The sequence below is a fragment of the Halichoerus grypus genome, chromosome 4 (genome assembly GCF_964656455.1).
Source record: "Halichoerus grypus chromosome 4, mHalGry1.hap1.1, whole genome shotgun sequence".
Taxonomy (NCBI): domain Eukaryota; kingdom Metazoa; phylum Chordata; class Mammalia; order Carnivora; family Phocidae; genus Halichoerus; species Halichoerus grypus.
Window position 1 is genome coordinate 128,543,697 of NC_135715.1, and position 18,810 is coordinate 128,562,506.

Genomic DNA, 18,810 nt, shown 5'->3' on the forward strand with positions numbered 1-18,810 from the left:
TTGTAATTACTCCTGAAGAACAAGAGGAAACAGCGTAGAGTATTACGTTTGTTAACAAGATTGTAAGCATGTGGATAAGGACCATACTCTGTGTTCAATGTTTTGCCTCCATGTCTAACATAATTTTTGGCAATAGGAAATGTTGAATTAATGTAAGTTGAATAAATGAAAGTAAGTGCTGGCTATTTAATGTCTATATGCATGTACTTCTATGAAAATAAGACCAAACAAAATAATTGATATTAGAGTGTTTATAATGTGAGGCACTGTCCTAAGACGTTTATATGCAATGAATATAATATATAATTGAATATTTGTAACAACTTACTTAAAATGTGGGTTTTATTATTATTCAGGTATTGTGAAGCCAACAGATCAGAAGACTGTCATTGATAATATAACTGGTTACCCACAGTTCCCAGGAGGAAGGGACACACAATGCCACTTAGGGCCCTATGAGATGGTACAAAGGTCAGTCAGGAGGCAGAGGGGTGCAGGGAAAGCATGGTCAACAGCTTTTATCATGGTTTTCACAGGAAGGAATCGGCGAGGCAAGGTAAAACAGACCGAGCAGGTTTAGGATTGGAGAGTTTGAATAATTTCTGTAGGCTCTGGGCTCTAGGGGTGATTCCTAGTTGTTCAGGACCTGGCCCTGTGGTGTTTTAAGGCAGGCAGATAGTGCTCTGGACTGCAGGAGCCTGATCAAAGGAGGTGGGTGGAGGTATGGATTTGTGATTTGCTGGTTTGCATATCAAAGTTGTGCTCGCAGGCAAGTTGTTTCCTCTCAGAGAATTAGCTAACCTTAGGAGAGTCAGTCCCCTCCTGGGTCCCCAAGGTCCCAAGATGTCAAAGTATAAAATACTGAAAATGTTTTCTAGAATACGATTAACACCCAACCTCATGAGGTAGGAATTGCTATTACACAAACTTTCAGATGAGCATGGACGCATGGAAATGCTGTCATTTTCCTAAGGGAACACAGTTAGGAAATGGTTAAGCTGGGTTTCAAACCAGAGAGGAAAGCTTCAGAGACTCCGTTTTTAACTGTCATGCTATGTATATGCCACATGCACAGTGAGCAACTATGAAATAAGACCAAAAAGCCTACAGAGTAAAAGTATACACAGAACCAAACAACCAAGAGCTGAATTAATAAAGCCATGAATATCAATGTGTTTAGTTGAGTGATTAAAATCTTGGTGAGAGGTGGATGGGTCACTAGATTAGGGAGAACTTTTACTTTTCTTTTTCTTTCATGAGGAAGACTTTGTAGATGATGTTAGTTTTGTTTTGTTTTTCTAGGATGAGAAGAAAGATGGATACCTTTGGGACACAATAAAGCCTATATTTACATCCTGTAGAGTATTGTGACTTTTTTTACGTGAGTTTTCCACATTAAACACTGGCCATCTATGGCAGAGACTATCTTATTTACCTTAGTATCTACCTAATACCTGTCTGTCTGTATAATAGGCTTTGTCCCATAATGTGTCAAATATCGAAACTCTGGTGGTAGAGTAGTTCTACGGATAGAGAGATGACGACATAAGATAGAAATACATATAGGCAAATAGATAGGAAGTGCAGGGTTTTTGGAGACAGTGGCCTGGCCTGGATTCCTTTGAACTCCATGTTCTAAACCTAAATTTCTTCTTTACATAATAGTCCAGAAAGTACTATGGAAGGGAGATAGGTCCTTAGAGACCCTGAGACTATTTCCTTTATTCAGCAGCCCAATATACTCTCGAGATCATTGTTCCTATGGTTTTTATTCATTAGTTATACAACTGGGAGCTCTTAGAGTGGCCCAGCTGTGCTGAGGCCAAGCTGAAAGAAATTGGAGAGCTCATGATGGAAGACAGTTAAATATTTAAAGGTAATAAAAGGAACAAGGATTAGTATTGCAATAAAATGCCATTAAACTTTAAAAAAAATCAAATCAGCGTATTTCTGTGTAGGGTTGGTGGTTCATTTTACATCCCTTAATCTGTAGGATGATATTTGTTTCTCTTGGGAAACCCTTCACCAAACATATTAGAGTTAATTGCATTTGGCTATTTTAGATTGTGAAATGAATGCGCATTGAATATTAGACTGTTCATACCACAGTGTTTTGCAGAAAGTGAAAAGCAAAAGGGCATATTTCCACATGTTTATTTAAATTTTTATTGCATTTTGAAGAAAGAAGCTTGTAGTTAAGATTTGCAGATCTGAAAATCTGGGTCATCAGAGTGCACAAACTCTATCACTAGGACTGTACATCAGTGTTTATGAGAAATGATGTAAATAGTCTTTTTTTTCCTATTGCTTAGCAAGTCAATAAAAATGCGCCAGAGAATTATTATGCTAAATAAAATGGATTAATCCTGTTTATCACATTTTATGGATTATTTCTTTTTTGGTGCCTGCTTTGGTTCAGGTGGTTCAGAACTCAGGTTTCATGAATAATTGCTAGAGCTGTTAATTGAAAATGTAGACTTTGAACTCATTTCCTTATATGGCCCTGCAGAAGGCTATAGCTTTCAGCTGCCTCCTTTATATTAAGCCAACCCATTTTGATTAACCATCTTTTTCTTTTATTAATATCTGTGGGGCAAGAAGAGAGCAAAATCAGAGAAATTTCTTTCTTTTTGTGATCAATGTCAGACCAAACTGGACATGGCCTATTATGTTTATCATTTATTAGTTATTAGTATTTCTTTGCCTGTTTTTATTTATTCTTATGTGAGCGCCACAGCAATGGCAGGAATACGTGAATTTGCCCGAGTCCCCTGTTAACTAGATAATTTTTAGCAGGTTGTCAAACAAAGTTATACTATCAGTTATTATGTGTTTAAATTATTTGAACTTTTATACTTTTCAGAGAAAATTTCAGTAAAAGCAGGGCATAACAAATTAGCTAACTAAATATACTTTTTAAAGGATTTTTCAAAAATATTTCTAATTTATACTATTAATTTAATTCAAAGACAATTTTTTGAGTACCTACTATGTGATAACCATGTGCCAACACTAGAATTACTAATATGAATAACACATAAGCCTTGCTTCCAAGGAAAGATTGACCGAATCATTCATTTGATTTTTCGTCATTGAATTTTATAAATGTGAAATAGAAGCTCAGTACAAACTAATGATCATAAAAGTTTGAAAATTTTAGTTGAGCCACATTCCCAGATCTTATATTTGAATGTTTATGCTTAACTGCTTAATACTCCTGTTTCTAGAATATAATAGAAATATCATGTAAGGAAAAGTTTTATAAAAATAACTTCATCATTTCTAGAGTTTCTTTTTCTGGTCACACCTTCTGACCTGATAAACTTTTCATTGTCCTTGAAGATGGATCTAACTTAAGGTAAAAGAGAAAGCATTTTTGAGCTGTATGCTGGGGCCAGATTTTAAAGAAGTCCCATCATGCCCTTTGTTGATCAAAGTCATCAAAAGCTGGCTTTGAGCAGTGGAAACACAATCTTGATATTTTTGGTGAAGATTTACAGCCTCCCACTCTTAAGATCAATGACAGCAAATTCGACAATTCCTTAACTCTGTACTAAGTCCTTTATAACTGTTAGCACATTTAATGCTCACAACATCCCTTAGGAGTTAAACTGCACAGTTTAGGGGTTATAAGCACACCCTCTGGAGCCAGTTGGTCTGGGTTTGAATCTACTATGATGTCCCAGTTATATCCCACATACAACATTTCCTAAATGAAACCTATTGCTTTCCGCATCAACATTCCCCCTTACTTATATTTGCTACTTTAAACATTGTTACTGCCATTTTTATCCACTCACCAACTCTGAAATCTGAAACTCATCTTCAAGCCTGCATTTCTTTACCTCTTAAGTTTTAATATGATTTATTCACAATTCACCCTTCTCCATTGCATTCATAGCTGCTCGTAGCGTTTTTAGGCAGCCTCTTCCAATAACCTGTTTGTCTTTAGTCTTACCCTGCTCTAATCTATGATTACAGAACATCACACAAATCTGACTCTGTCAGACCCAGCTCAAAATCCTTTGATTTCCCCTTTGCCTTCAGTTCATTTATAGAAAACTTTAGGTGAGTACCTCTGTATACAAGAAATTAAGTTAGATGCGGGGCCATTCACATATCCATAGTTTACTCTGACATATAAACAAAATTATAACAATAAAACAAAATAAGTGCAATAAAAGGTATGAATGAGTAATATATATAGGTAGCACATAGCTTATCTGTGAAGCCAGTACACAGTTCGAGGATTTCCATCTGGTTTCAAAGATTAGCTGAAGTTTCCCAAGAGGATGGGTTAGAGGATTCTTTCAAGTATATTCTGGGCAAATGCACTAGGATGTGCAAATATAATTTAGACTTTCTTCATAGCATTCAGAATCCTTCCATCCTAATGATGATCCATCCTAAGGATCTCCCAACTTTTTCAACAAGTACTCTTCCATGTAGATACAATGAACCAAGTTTTCCCAGAAGTGCTACCTTTTTCATTTTCTCAATGCTTTTTTTTTTTTTTAATGTCATGAACCATCTAGCAAACTACTACTCAACCAGCAGTGTTTCTAAACTCAGTCGTTTTACTAACCAATTCCTCTGCCCCCAGCCCCTGCTCCCAGGCTGAGTTGTTTGTGGCTTTTCTCTGTGTATTGATTTTTGTCCAGGGCTAGTTCTGATCTTAAAGTGTCTACTTTGCATTTAGGGATCATGGCCAGATACAACTAGGTCCTCCAGATGAGTTTTTAACAGCTGTGCTTGTACAACCTGACCTTGTCCACTCAAGTAAGATAATCAGCCTCTCTCTCCTGGAAATGGGATATTTTGAACTATGAGAGGCAGAGGCTGCTGACTCGAAGGGACATCTGTACACTTCCGCTGGTTACTGGGATATTCTGGTTTCTCTACTTTCTTAAGCTTGCTTGTTCAAGATTTTTTCTTTTTTAATTTTATGAGCCACTTCATTATGCTTCCAATTCCCCCCCCTTTTTTTTGCTTGAGCTATCCGAAATTGATTGCCATTATTCTGCAACCAAAACCAAAACCAAAAAACCCTTAAATATGACGCTCAAACTACATTACCTAAAATGATCAATATTCATGTGTGGGTCTCTTATTTACCTATGAAGTCATTGAAGTCAGTGATTGGCGTGTAATAGGCCTTCAGTAAATGCCGAATGAACATATGAGTGAATTAATGGCATGCACTGTTTGGGGTTTAATTCCAACGATCTGGGGACACATCATTTAAAATTAAGACCCCAAATCATCAATAACTGAAGATGTATCTGTTGCTTGGGACTAGAGAGTGATCAACAGATGCCACATTATGTTTACCGCAGCACAGACTTGTCATTCTCTGGCCAAATTAGTAGCCGCTGAGCAGCTTCTGCTCTGGGCCAACACCGTCTTTGGGAGACCCTGGAACTGAATGCATGTTCAAGGCAAAGGAGAGCTTGTGTTTTTGTGCATACAAACACTGCAGAGTCAGGACAGGGGAATTAGGCTCTGGAGAAAAGGCTGAGGAAAGGTAATTTGCCTGGGACCAAAGTGGGACCCATAAGGAAAAAAAGAAAGCTAAAAAGTAAAAAATGGTGACAGAATAGTTGTGACAAGGTAGTAAGCTTTTGGCCATTTTTAAAATAATTTCTGTGTTAATGAGTGTACTTAAACCTCCATGTTATTTTTATTTTTTGGTGTAATGTTTATAGAGCTGTAAAGGCATTTTGAAATGATATATGTCATTTTAACCAAATGTATTTACGTTAAATCTGTTCATATTTTAACTCTGATTTGGTCTTATACCTACCTTCTTATACCTTCTTATTCCACCTCCCCCTTATAGCCATTACCCCAGTGAATCAAGAACTGACTATATTACTGTTTCTCTGAGACAAACTTAATTTCAAAATGTAGCAATTTTATTTACATTAAAAGCAATGTTTTTAATGGAGAAAGTTACCCCTTGGGATTTTATTACTTCACATGTTACTTCCTTAGATAATCTGAACCATGTCATTGTTGGATCTATTTAACATCCCCAGGGAACCAAATTCAATTTCCAGTGTCTGTGGATGTCCCTGTGGGAAAGTAGATACGAAGGGACAAGGGGCTAATACTTACAATGAGCTGAAAGAAACATTTAGGTTATATACAGTACCAATTTTTCATAATTAATATACAGTTCTTTTTGAGCACAAATTTAGTCAGTGCTTTCTCATAAACATTTTTTTATTCATGAAAAAAATGGAAAACTCTTTTTTAAATTAGTATAGCTTTTAGCCTAAAGCCTTAGGGTCTTTCAGTAGTACACATTTGAAACAGAGTAGGTGATGTAGCCATGGGAATTTTTAAGGAGCATAAAGTATTTAAAAGTATGTCATTCCCTATATCTGTGAAAGTACCATTAGTAAGAAATATTCTTTACTTGCCAGAAGGAGTAAGAAAATGTATGTTTAAAATAGTGTTATTTTGTCATTTTGGAAAACAGTTGACCCTCCTCATACAACCAGAAAAAAAAAATGTTTTTATAGCATTTCCTATAAGCCCCTTAGAGAAGGAAGACATAACTCCAGTAGTATTTGACTTAGCATGCATGCATGCATTTATATCAATATAACTGCATATAAACTTGAAGTGTTAATTCTATTCTCCTTGATTCACAGGGAACTAGATACTGTACCTATTTGCCATGGCAACACTATCTTGATGAAATGCTGCAGACTCCTTATCAAAATGAGTCATACTTCCGGTAGTGACAATACGACTCTCCTCCCAGAGCACTGCCTCAACTGATTCTTGTGTTAGGAAAAGAGGGAATGTTTCATGAATGTGTGGGCTGTAAACAGAACAAAGGGATTATCTATAATTCAGACTAAAAATAGATTGCAGAGTTACCAACAGCATTTTCACCAAGGGCCCTGCTCCAGAAAAGCTTCAGATGAAAATTTGTGTTGGAAATTTTTCTAAAAAAGAATCCAAGCATAACACAGAATTGCACCTTTTCTAATATCTTTCTCTAATTACTTAATCCCCCCCCCCATACATCCTATTACTGGTAGTCTTACTCTTGCCATTCATGTAATAGTAAGATTGTAAAAATGTCATAAGGATGTTGTTATGGAGCATTAAGTGTCTGAACCCAGAGAATAGTAAATCCACTCTCCAGACAGGAACTAACAGTGACATTTTTCAGGAGACATGCTGTCAAGCCAAGAATGACATTGTTATAAATGTGGAGCAGAGGTTTATTATCTAGTTTTCTTGCTTAGTGACAATAGGGTACAACAAAAGATAAAATTTCTATGTTAACATCTGATAACAACTCCATGACATAATACTGTATGTTTCTGGGTATAAATATAAATTGTGAAGTCTTTGGGTATAATTAGTACAAAGGGCTTATCAGCAATAAAGAGCATCGTAAATGCAACAATTAAAAAAGCACTACTATGGGTGTGCCTCTGATATGTGACCATCAGGCCATTCTACATTGAATATGCTTGTAATTTTTCTTATGATGCCATCTGTAGATGATTTTAATAGGCCTGTTTCTGATTCTTGGCCCATTTCTTTGCCGCCTGGGCCATATGATCTCTTACCTCATAGTAGATGTGTAATCAGATCAATGTGTGTGTGGAGTGAAGTGATGTTTTATTTTAGAGGAGTGGCTCTCAAATTGATCTCAGGACTCCTTTATACTCTTAAAAGTTACTGAAAACCCCAATGTGTTTTCACTTATGTGGGTTATATAGGTATTGCTATTTACCATATTAGAAGTTAAAACTAAGAAAAAAGAGAAGTTAAAACTAAGAATTTTTTAAATATGTATTTATTTTTAAATAATTATAATAAAACAGTTACATGGTAACATAAATAGCATATTTGTGTGCGTGTGTGTTATGTGTGTGAAAACAATTCTATTTTCCAAAACAGGATATTCAGTGAGAAGAGTGGCGCTGTTTTAAACTTCTGTAAATCTTTTTAATGCCTGACTTAATAGAAAATGGCTAAATTCCCACATCTACTTCTACATTCAATCTATAGCAATCTGTTGTTTTGGTTGAAGTGTATGGAGAGTGTGACCTCACATAGATAAATAATTGGAAAGGGAAGGAATGTTTTAACAGGTAATCATGGACATTGTTCTTTGATACTACATTAAAACTCAACAAGTGGGTATTTCTTATGGTTAGTTGCAATGTGGGCTCTGAAAACAAGTCAGTAAATTTTACACACTCTCTGACATTTATTTATTTATTTATTTATTTATTTATTTGAGAGAGAGAGAATGAGAGAGAGCACATGAGAGGGGGGAGGGTCAGAGGGAGAAGCAGACTCCCTGCCGAGCAGGGAGCCCGATGCGGGGACTCGATCCAGGGACTCCAGGATCATGACCTGAGCCGAAGGCAGTCTCTTAACCAACTGAGCCACCCAGGCACCCCACTCTCTGACATTTAAAAGTTGTTATACTTTGAATGTATCTTAACTCCTATGTGACTTTTTTTTTGCTTTTTGGGGGGGTTTGGCCAGCTGGAAATATCACTTCACTGAATTACGCAGACCTTCCCAATGTTAACACATTCCATTATTCAATACAGAAAAATTACATGTGTTTATAACATCACTGAACTCATCAGAAAAGTTTTTAAGTGTTGTGAAACTGTCAAGTTCACTGTGGCAGATATAAGTTTTTCAAAATTTTTATTTTTGCTTGAAAGTTTGAATTTTATCACTGGCAAAAATAGTGTCAGTTATTTGACTTGAAGTGACAAGCTTATTTCATTCCTTTCCAAGAAAATGCCTGTCAAATACCCAAGCCTGAATAACCATAGCTTGTCTGTCGGTTGTTCTTTCAAGTAAAAATGGTGTTCCATGAAAAATGCAGCTAGTTTATCTCCATGCTCAATCACCAATTGCTTTTCCTCAAAATGGCAGGTAAAAAGCGGAGGTTTTTTTGTGTCCTCCCATCTTGTCACACAATACTCAAAATGCATATACACAGTGGTCAAGATTATATAAAATTAATAATTTTTACTGCTTCATCTAGCACATTTTAAAGTAAACTTGGATTTAAAAAAAAATTGTGTGTGGCTGAGTGAGAATGTAATGCCTATTCATGTTATTTGGTGTCACTCCCTTGATTCAGGCTACGACGCCCCCAATTTTATCTACCAATGCTTTGGCACCATCAGTGCAAATGTCAACATGGTGAAAAAGGCAAATACCATCTTATATTATTGGGTGACTTAGTATTCTTATGAAAATGGTAGACCTGCAGAGGTCTTGCGTGCTACTGTCTAAATTTACCACTTAATAACAGTGTTCTTGTTATCTATTGCCATGTAGGAAACTACCTGAAAAATTAGTGGCTTAAAACAACAATTTATTGTTTTCTCTCATAATTCTGTGAATCAATTCAGTTCAGAAGGGAGGGTTTTACTTAAGGTTTCTAAAATGGTTGAGGTCATCAGCTAGGGCAGAGTCATCCAAAGACTTCCTCTCTGTGCTAGTCAGGATTCTCCAGAGAAACAGAACCAGTAGGATATGTATAGATATATGTAGGAAGACATTTGTTATAGGAATTGGCTCCCGTGCTTTGGAGGCTGAGAAGTCCCACAGTCTGCCACCTGTGAACTGGAAAACTGGAAAAGCCAGTGTTGAAATTCAGTCAGAGTCTGTGAAAATCAGAGGTCTGATGGTATAAGTCCTGGTGCGAGTTTGAAAGGCTGAGAAGCAGGAGCACCAACATCTGAGGGCAGGAAAAGACGGCCATCTTAGCTCAAGAAGAAAGAGAGAATTCACCTTTCCTCTGCCTTTTTGCTCTATTCAAGCCCTGAATGGATTGGATGATGCCCACCCGAATTAGTGAGGGGACCTTCATTACTCAGTCTGCTGATTCCAATGTTAATCTCTTCCAGAGACACACTGAGAAATAATGTTTTATCAGCTATTTGGTCATCCTTTTGCCCAGTCAAGCTGACACAGACCGTTAACCATCACACTCCCTCACATGTCTGCTTGAGGTGATTGGGCTGCAACAGCTGAAGGACGACTGAAGATCTTGCTCTCATTGTGGCCTTTCCACTTGGCTAGCTTGGGCTTCCTCACAGCATAATGGTCTTGGGGTGGTTGGTTTTCCTACAGGGTGGCTGGCTTTCCCTGGAAAGAGTTTTCTAAGAGACAGGAATGTGAGCTCCAGTACAAAAATTGGCACCATATCACTTCTGCTGTGATCTACTGAGCAAAGCAATCGCAGAACCCATACAGATTCATAGACCCACTTCTCAATGGGAGGAGTGAAAGGAATTTGTCTTCATCACAGTGTGATCTTAGAGAGTGACTTCTTAGATTTCTCCAAATCTCATTTTCCCTGTCTGTAAAATGGAGGTTGCAATTGCTCCTACCTTATAGGGTCTCTACAAGGATTAAATGACCCAATTACACCAGCCTTAACATGGTGCCTCCCAAGTCGTAGAGTTCATTAAGTGTTAGATATTATAATCATTTTTACTGTTACTATTTTTATACTGTTATTTCCCACTAGGCAAAAATTAGCCAATATTTTCTATGGTTTCAATTCAGCTTATCCTTTTAAAATCTCACCAGCTTGAGCTTCTTGGAATTGAACTTTTTCTTCCTTTGCTCAGCTGTCACGGTCACATCAGTTTTCTATACCAGTTATTCCAGTGGAGATACAGAATACGGAGGAGGGCTGGAATGCAGGAGAACAGGCTTCTCTCCAGGTGGCACTTCACTGTTGGTGACCTTGTATTAACCTTTAAATAGAAACTGGGTCTCTGTCCAGAAACTGCTGCCTGGGTCAGTTTCCAATCATAAACTTTGTAGACTAGCGGGCTAGAGCTTGTATATGATGCCTCTTGCCCTCTTGGGACAACCCTCCCAAGAATGCCCTTATCATTATATTTTTTAATCCTAATTTTTATTATTAATATGCCATTTCACAGTATGATGCTAACATACCACAACTCAGCAGCCTCTTTCTGCTCTTTAACCTTTCCTACAAGCTCCAAAATCAAGTGAAGAACAAGTCTTGCACCGTGTGTGAGTGACAAACCAGGATGGATAAAGCATCTTTTCAAAACTGAAAAACATAGGAAACAACCCATTTAAACTTCCTCTGCTGGACAAAATAACTCTTACCACTTTCATTGGTATATTTGAGCACTACATCTCTAAGTACGGTTAAGTTTGTACTTCTTCTTTCATGAAGAGACAAAAGCAGAATGTAAATGTTGGCAAAATGTTCAAAACAAAATTTGTGATTCATAAGCAATGAAGAAACTGTATAGAATAAAAGAATATCACTACCTTTCAAAAATATGCTCCAGTGCATCTTTACTAACCTTGGTCCAAATGGTAGGGATGAGTGTGGCTTAACAAGCACCATCCGCTCCAGGTCTCATTTAATACTTAATCCAAGGCTAAAATGTTCGACTTCTTGCCAACTGGCAAGGCAGCACCCAGCCTCTACTGTAAGATTTCCTTTCCTAGAATAGACTTTTAATGGAAATGTCATTTGTATGTATTAGTAGTAGTAATTCTAATTTTCAAATTGGCCCTTATTTGGGTAGTGAAAAACAACCACAGTTGTTAGGAAAACTTCCCGTCAGTTAAAGCAACTTTTGAAAATGTTTCCAGAATATATAATCTTGGTTTCCTTCTTAACAGTGTCACCAGTTATAATAGTCTTCCACTATTTGAAAAATAGCTAATAAATCTTTTTCTATTTAGATGCCAACCTTTGGATATTCACAAATAGTCAGAAACCATCTGTAGGCATGCATCCCATTTCTGTTGCCATCTCACACTCTTGGGTGCTTAAGTATTACCAAGAGATCTCTCACACTTGGGAAGTTGTTAATTAGGATAATAGGGGTACTGGGCTTGGTCAAATGAAAGAATGCTCTTAGAAGATTTGTTCTACTTCTCTAGTAGCTTGGAGTGGATTTATCTATCTTCTAAGAATGTGATTTAGTCTTCATTTAAAGTGTAACAGAACTTAGATGACAGTTTCTAAGACTAGGTACTTGCAAACAATCAAATGAAAATCTTGTTTGATTGGCATGCTGACCTTATGTGTATATGTATATGTGTGTATATATATGTATGCATATATATACATATATTCAGTACATATAGGGCAAATATGATGAAATCAAGTTGATTTAATCCAGATTTAAGTCTTTACTTAAAAACACTAAATGCTATCTTATTTTCCCCTTTAATTGGCATTTTCTTAAATACATTCCTTAAGATACAGAGATAAAAGCAGACATTATCTTAGATGGCATAAACTATGCACTTCGAAGCACAATTTGTTTTACTTTATATCTTGTCAAATTAATTTTACAGCATTATGAGAAAGCTGAAAGATGCAGTTTAGTCTGGTGGTTAAAACCATGGGCTCAGGAAACACCTAGCTTTAAATACCGGCCCTCCAGTGATTATGTGATCTTGGTTCTGTTTCTAAACCTAAACCTCAGTCTCTATATCTGTGAAGTGGGGATAAAAATAGTGCCTCTGTCATGTGGCTGCTATGAGAATTAACTTAATTCATTTAGAGCACCAAGTGTATGGATTTGGGACCTACATGTTAGCTAGGCAAACTTACAAAATTAAAACACTAAGTAAGATAATTTTGAAGTTGAATGTGGAATACCTCCATTTCTATACGCTTATCAGTGATAGTTTTCCCTTTCTTATATACAATTACAATAATCATTGTCAGAAAAGGAGGCATTTATATTATTTAATTTAACTAAAACCTTAAAATTGAGTGAATATATTTCTTCTTCAGCAGACTGTTTATCATGATTCATCAATATCAGCATGCGTATCTGAATACATCTTCTGTGTGAATGTGTGTTTTGAGGAGCCTCATTATCGGAATTTTTTAAAAATCAGAAATATGAAATAAACATGAAAAAATAACTCTTGTAAACCTGTAGGTGCTAATAGTACCAGTTTCTTTTAAATCCCGATCCACAGATATTCTCATGTACATGAATGTTTGTGCTTATGTATGTTTCTGTACACAAAGGCAGAAATTATGTGCATTTGTTTGCCAGACTCTGATCATAAAGTAATATTATTTTATACCCTGCCTGTTTTATTGAAACATATATGCTGTCAGGAATTTATCCTACAGATATCCTGCAGAAGAACATCATTACCTATGTACAAGATTAATCATTGCAGCATTGTTTGTAGTAGGAAAAGGTAGCTAATTATTCTGAGTTTAAAATATCACAAGTAGATTTAAAACATAATCTTTTAGCACTGTCTCCTCAAACCTAAGCTCTTACAGCAAGCAGTTTATCATTCCTTCCTTGGTTGAATCGAGATTATCTCCCTCTTCACTTATTGGGGTAGTTTGGTGAGTCACAAATGTCTACTTTGGGCCAGGAATTGGGCCCTGTGGTATTATATGGTTTGTTCCCTCGCTTCTAGCCTTGCCACCTAGTTCACTCCTTTTTATCCCTCAAGTTCGCTTACATTTCCCTTGGTACAGGAAACCAGTGAGGAATGGCTTAAGTGCCCACTTTTTGCTCACAGAGCACTCTGTAAGGCCCCCTTTACCTTCATCACACCGCCCTGACATTGCTTGTTTGCCTTGGTGTCCCCTGCTAGTCAGTAAACTCCGTGAGAGCAGGGGGTGTATATCCCTGGCTGATCTTTCGTCAGCATTTAGCGCTGTGCCAGGCACAGTAGATGTGCAATATATATGTTAACTGAATCAGTGACCAGCTTGCCTGAATTTTGCTTTGACCTCTCCACTGTTCCTATTTATATTTTTGGTTCATTTTCTGGTGCCTGTGTTTAATGATTTCTTCTGTGTATATGTCCATGCCACCTGACCCTAATTGGGTAAGACACTGTCTATTTCATCCGTCTTTTCCCATGTCCAGAACAGAACAGTTCATGTGATCAAGGCTTTAAACTCAGAACAACTGGTTCTGAAATTAAATTATTTTAAGCTCAAGGGCAGAACTACAGTTTTTTCTTCTCTCACACCTTTGGATTCTCTACGTAACAGTATATGCAATAAATACTAAGTAATAGAAAACGTGATTTCAGAGAAAATATTGACTGGAGCTAGCAGTGGAAAAGCAAACATGTCTAATAGGGCAATATACTAAGTAGAGCTTGTTTTGGGCAGGTTTGGCATCAGCCAACCTAAATTTGAATGTTGGCGCTGACATTGACTTTGTGATCCTGAGCCTCAGTTTTTTCCATCTTTAAAATGGGACTAATACAACTCACTTCATTGGGGGTCTTATGAGGAACAAATAGGATAAAATTTGATAAACATGGGGCATATAGTACGGTGGTCTATAGTATTTGTTTTACTATTTTCTTTCTGACCAATTTATAGTCTTTATTAAGATAAAATAAGAGATTCTTCACATTCGTATATTGTGCCTATATATTTATTGGTTTACTTCCTTTTACAAGAAAGAGATATTAAATAAATATAGAAGCCTTCCAGGTTTTTATAATTCTGGGCATATAGGAGTATGTACAATAAACAAGTGAATTTTATGTTGCAGCTTCCAGAGATGGAGAAATCCGGAGACCGGACCAGAACGTCAGAAGGATACAGCTCTGCAAATAGCCTGCTTTCGATCAGCTGGCCACTAAGAAGTTCCAATCCAAAATGAGTTGCAGAAATTCCTCTTTAAGTTAAAGAGAGTCGGCCACTTTAAACTGGAATGTAGGATATGTCATTTTATTTTAAGGAAAATGATTGCTTTAATGATATACTTTTCAAAGCACAATATTTAAAGTTGGAAATGAAGTCTTTTAATATATGTACTTTTATTTTTTAAAAAAGCAGTATTGAAATCATGTTATTTGGAGTGGAGACCTAGGTTGGAAAGGAATTGCCTTTAAAAATCTGGTTCTTGAGCTTTATCGTTACATCTCCATGTAAATGAGGAAATTAGAACTCAAAATAATCTTGCACATAATACAAGCAAAACAACTAGCCTAATTCTAGTGTTCAAATTTCTATAGCATTCTCTGCTTCAGAATTAATTAAAAATAGAATCTGGGAGAGTTGATTAAGTTCTGCTGTTTTGTTCCCTGTATGATAACTACAAATTGAGAAATCGTTAAATATTTGAAGCTGGGTTCACTTCTTGAAGTGCAATTTGAAAATAAAGAGAGGAAAATAACACACACACACACACACACACACACACACACACACACACATTTGCGTTTCGGGGCCAAATTTGCTCTCCTCAGTCACAGATACAGCTGGACAGTCGCAGGTCTTCTTGGCTGGAACAAAGCCAGCCCGCAAGGGTTACTGCAGCTCACAGCACATCAGACCATCTCCCTGCAGGCAGGAAGACCAAGAAATAGAGCCCAGAAGGTGGAAGCACATTTTCATGGTTTCTTCTCTTAAACCCCTATCAGGTATCTCACTCCTCCTCCCCTGGAAGGAATAAAGAAGTGAACAGAGCAATACTCTTTCCACACTTTTCCCTCAGGGAGAATGGTTTGGAATTTCCTCTGTGAAAACACGAGAAGCCTGTGTGTGTGTGTTATATTGCCTAACGCTATTGTGTAATACATATTTTTGTGTAATCTCTCTCTATATACACACATTATATACATGTTTATATACATACATGTATTTTCTCTTTAATGTTTAGATGTATACATACACACACATACTCCTTATGAGAGAAAAAGGGGGACAGAGGGAATAAACAGACAATAGAAGGAAAATTTTCAATTGTTTCAAGCTTCAGAGTAAAAAGTTAGGGTAGTCCTAAAAGTCCAGGAACATCAGCTAATTTGCTGAAGATAAATTGCCATCATCATATCTATTTACATGGATCTTTTATTGTGATGATTAACATTATTGTCATGTCACCAAAGTCATGAAGAACTTAAATATTGATCAGGAGATCCCTTTTTAGAAAGTTAGGCAAGAATGAGTATCCCTTAAGAAGCGCATTTTGCCTTTTCATATAGCTTAAGATACATTTTTATGTAACATTTATTCATTTCTGGTTTGTTTCCCATGTTTTTTTCCCCAGAAACAAACAGAATGGCATTATGTTATAAATTCTTCTATTTACATGCTTGATTGTGCTCTCAGAATCCAGAGGCATAAACTCTCCAGTGAATAAATATCTGTTTCCTTATATAAAGGTCAAAAATTCCATCTGTATTATCCATCATGTAAATGTTTTAAAAAAACACACTGGTAACTGTAATGTTGTATATAGTTCATGAATAATACATAAACCAAGGCATTCACAGCATTTTTATATAAGGACTTAAAAATTCCAAGAATGTGATTGTGTTCATTTTCTTTTGTAAATTTTCTCAAGGGAATTAGCTTGCAAGAATAATTTACATGTAAATTTATTGTTTATTATTAACTTTTTCATTTACATACTTTTTTTCCTGTTTTCATTCTCTGCTAAAGAATACAAGATATCAACATAAATTGAAGGTGTGACTATAGATTTTCTAGACAAAGTAACTGTGCTTTGTATTTAATAAAACTACAGAATAAAAGAAGAAATGTTATTTGTTCATTCAGACAATTGAAATATAAAGAATGCTATTATAGATCACTGACTCATATTTTCACTTTTAATTACATTTTGAATTCCAGTTGAATTAATTTGCTCTGTTTTATAATATAAATAGGGCAATCTTATAAAATAGAACAGATTCTTTATAAATATTGATGGATTCTATAATTCTATTTGTGCCTGTTTTAGTCATTTTTAATTTTAAGAAATTTGTTAACTTGTGCTTATCTTTTTGTACACATTACTGGTATTCACCAAAAGATTCCTGTAACTAAAATGGTATACAACTTTCTTGAAGAATTTACGTGTTATTATAACATTATTTGTTTATTCTTATTACCAGTAACTATTGTTATTATAGAGAAAGATTGATTTATACTGGAATAGTAATAGTTTTGCCTTTATTGAACCTTAGAAGAAATAAATGACTTTTCTAAAAACAGCTTTTTGATCTATTTAAATTTTAGCTAAGTAAATAGGTGATCAAAGAGTATCCTTATTGTCCCTAATATCATCGTGTGGACGTGTGTGTTGGGGGTAGGGGGACGTGGAATTTGATACCTTTTCGTTTCTCTCTTTCAGTGGATTAGGTTATTGCTTGATGTCCACTGCGAGCAGCGAAAAGGGCTCACCACTGTGTTCCTTTGCTTGTTCAACCAGCCCTGCTGCTTCTGCTCCAGGGCAGAGGAGGAAGCCTCTTCTGTCTCCATGACAACCCTACGTCCTCCGGGAAGCTGCTCGTAGCTAAAGACCTTCTGAGAGCTGGGGGAGGGGCCTTTTCTGAGGAAATTCTCACCTCATTTTCCCTCTTTCCAGCGTAATTTGCTTAATTGTCGGTCTGTCTGTCTGTCTGTCTCTCTTTTTTTACTGTGTTTCTACATAATGCTGATACCCAAAAGCCACACACCGAAAACCTTATTTTATTAACAAAAATGCCCACATCACAAGGATTTTTCTAGCATCTGGTACATAGTTTCACATTCCCCCACCCCTTTTGTGTTAACTTTTTAACTTTGTCTCTAGTTCTCCAATTCCCTGAAATGATCTAAATGTTAATGATCTTTGGAAAGCCAAACACTGCCTTAGCCTGGGAATATTGTTGCTATACATTATGAATATTTGAAAGGGAAAAATGTTTCTTTCTTTGCTCTTTGTTTTAACGGCCTTACCAGCATAATTGTAAATTGTAGCCCCTCACAAAAAAATCTGTTTTACCATTAGACAATATAGATGTATGCCCTATGCATTATATCACGCCTAAATTTATCAAGTTAGTTCATTAGGGGTGTGTATTTGATTTACATTTGCTGCAAATTGTCAGCAACATTTTAGATATATCCTTATTCCTTTAAATAAGGTCTGTTCCTAGAAAATAAGATTTTTGGTTTTTGTGGGTTTTGTTTTTTTTCCCCCCTGTGGCTATAGCTGGTAATTGTCGTGGGCTGGTACCATAATCTTCCCTCTGTTCTTTTTTCCTGCCTCTCTGTTCTTTATACTTTGTCTCTAAACAGTCTCTTATAGTTTTGTGGTTTTCAACTAGCATCCTGAATCAAATGAATTACAATTGTATCATAATTGTCCTGGATCCTTCCTTAGCTGGGTACAGTGGCTTTATGCAGAATGAGTTTAGATAAGGTAGAACTACGTTTCCCAGAATGCCCTTTTCCGTATGCCCTTGGCTCAGCGTTGCGCACGCGCAAACGGAAGGCTGCCGGATTTTGCTCTGAGGGCGCTGGATGGCCTGGAGCAATGGGCCAAATTGTGTGTGTTGCTGATCGACTCGTGGGCGCAGGGTATCCCTGGGGCCTGTGACGCCTCCAGCCACCGGCAGTCTCCTTCTTCACCTTCTTTGGGTTCTGGACCAGGCTGATTATGCATCTCCGTGTCGCAGGGGGCTCGCTTCTCCCACATCTCACCCACCATCTGGAGCTTCTCCTCTGGCTTTTCTGAATCCTGGGCCAGGTGCGTGTGACCAAATTTAAAAGAGAGATAGACATCCATAATTGCATAGGAATTTTTAACCTGTTTTTCTCTGTAACTAATAGAATAAGCAGACAAAAACCAAGCAAAAACAGAGATGATTAAACGCTAAATATATAGATCACTACCTCACCGGAGCAGAATAGACCATAGCGGAATAGACATTGTTTTCAAATATATACAGATCACTTACTGAAAAAGACCATAGTTGACCCTTGAAGAGCTCTGGGCTTAGAGTCCCTGACACCCCCCC

The 18,810-nt window shown here is 36.7% G+C and overlaps 1 long non-coding RNA gene across 1 annotated transcript in view; it reads left to right on the top strand.

Moving 5' to 3' along the window:
• The window catches only part of LOC118534507 (uncharacterized), a 32,413-nt gene extending 15,795 nt beyond the window's left edge, over positions 1–16,618 (top strand). Inside the window, exons 2-3 of the long non-coding RNA XR_004916716.2 lie at positions 1,303–1,381; positions 14,568–16,618. This is a non-coding gene — a long non-coding RNA (uncharacterized LOC118534507). The remainder of the gene's footprint in view (positions 1–1,302; positions 1,382–14,567) is intronic.
• The last annotated feature ends 2,192 nt before the right edge of the window (positions 16,619–18,810 follow it).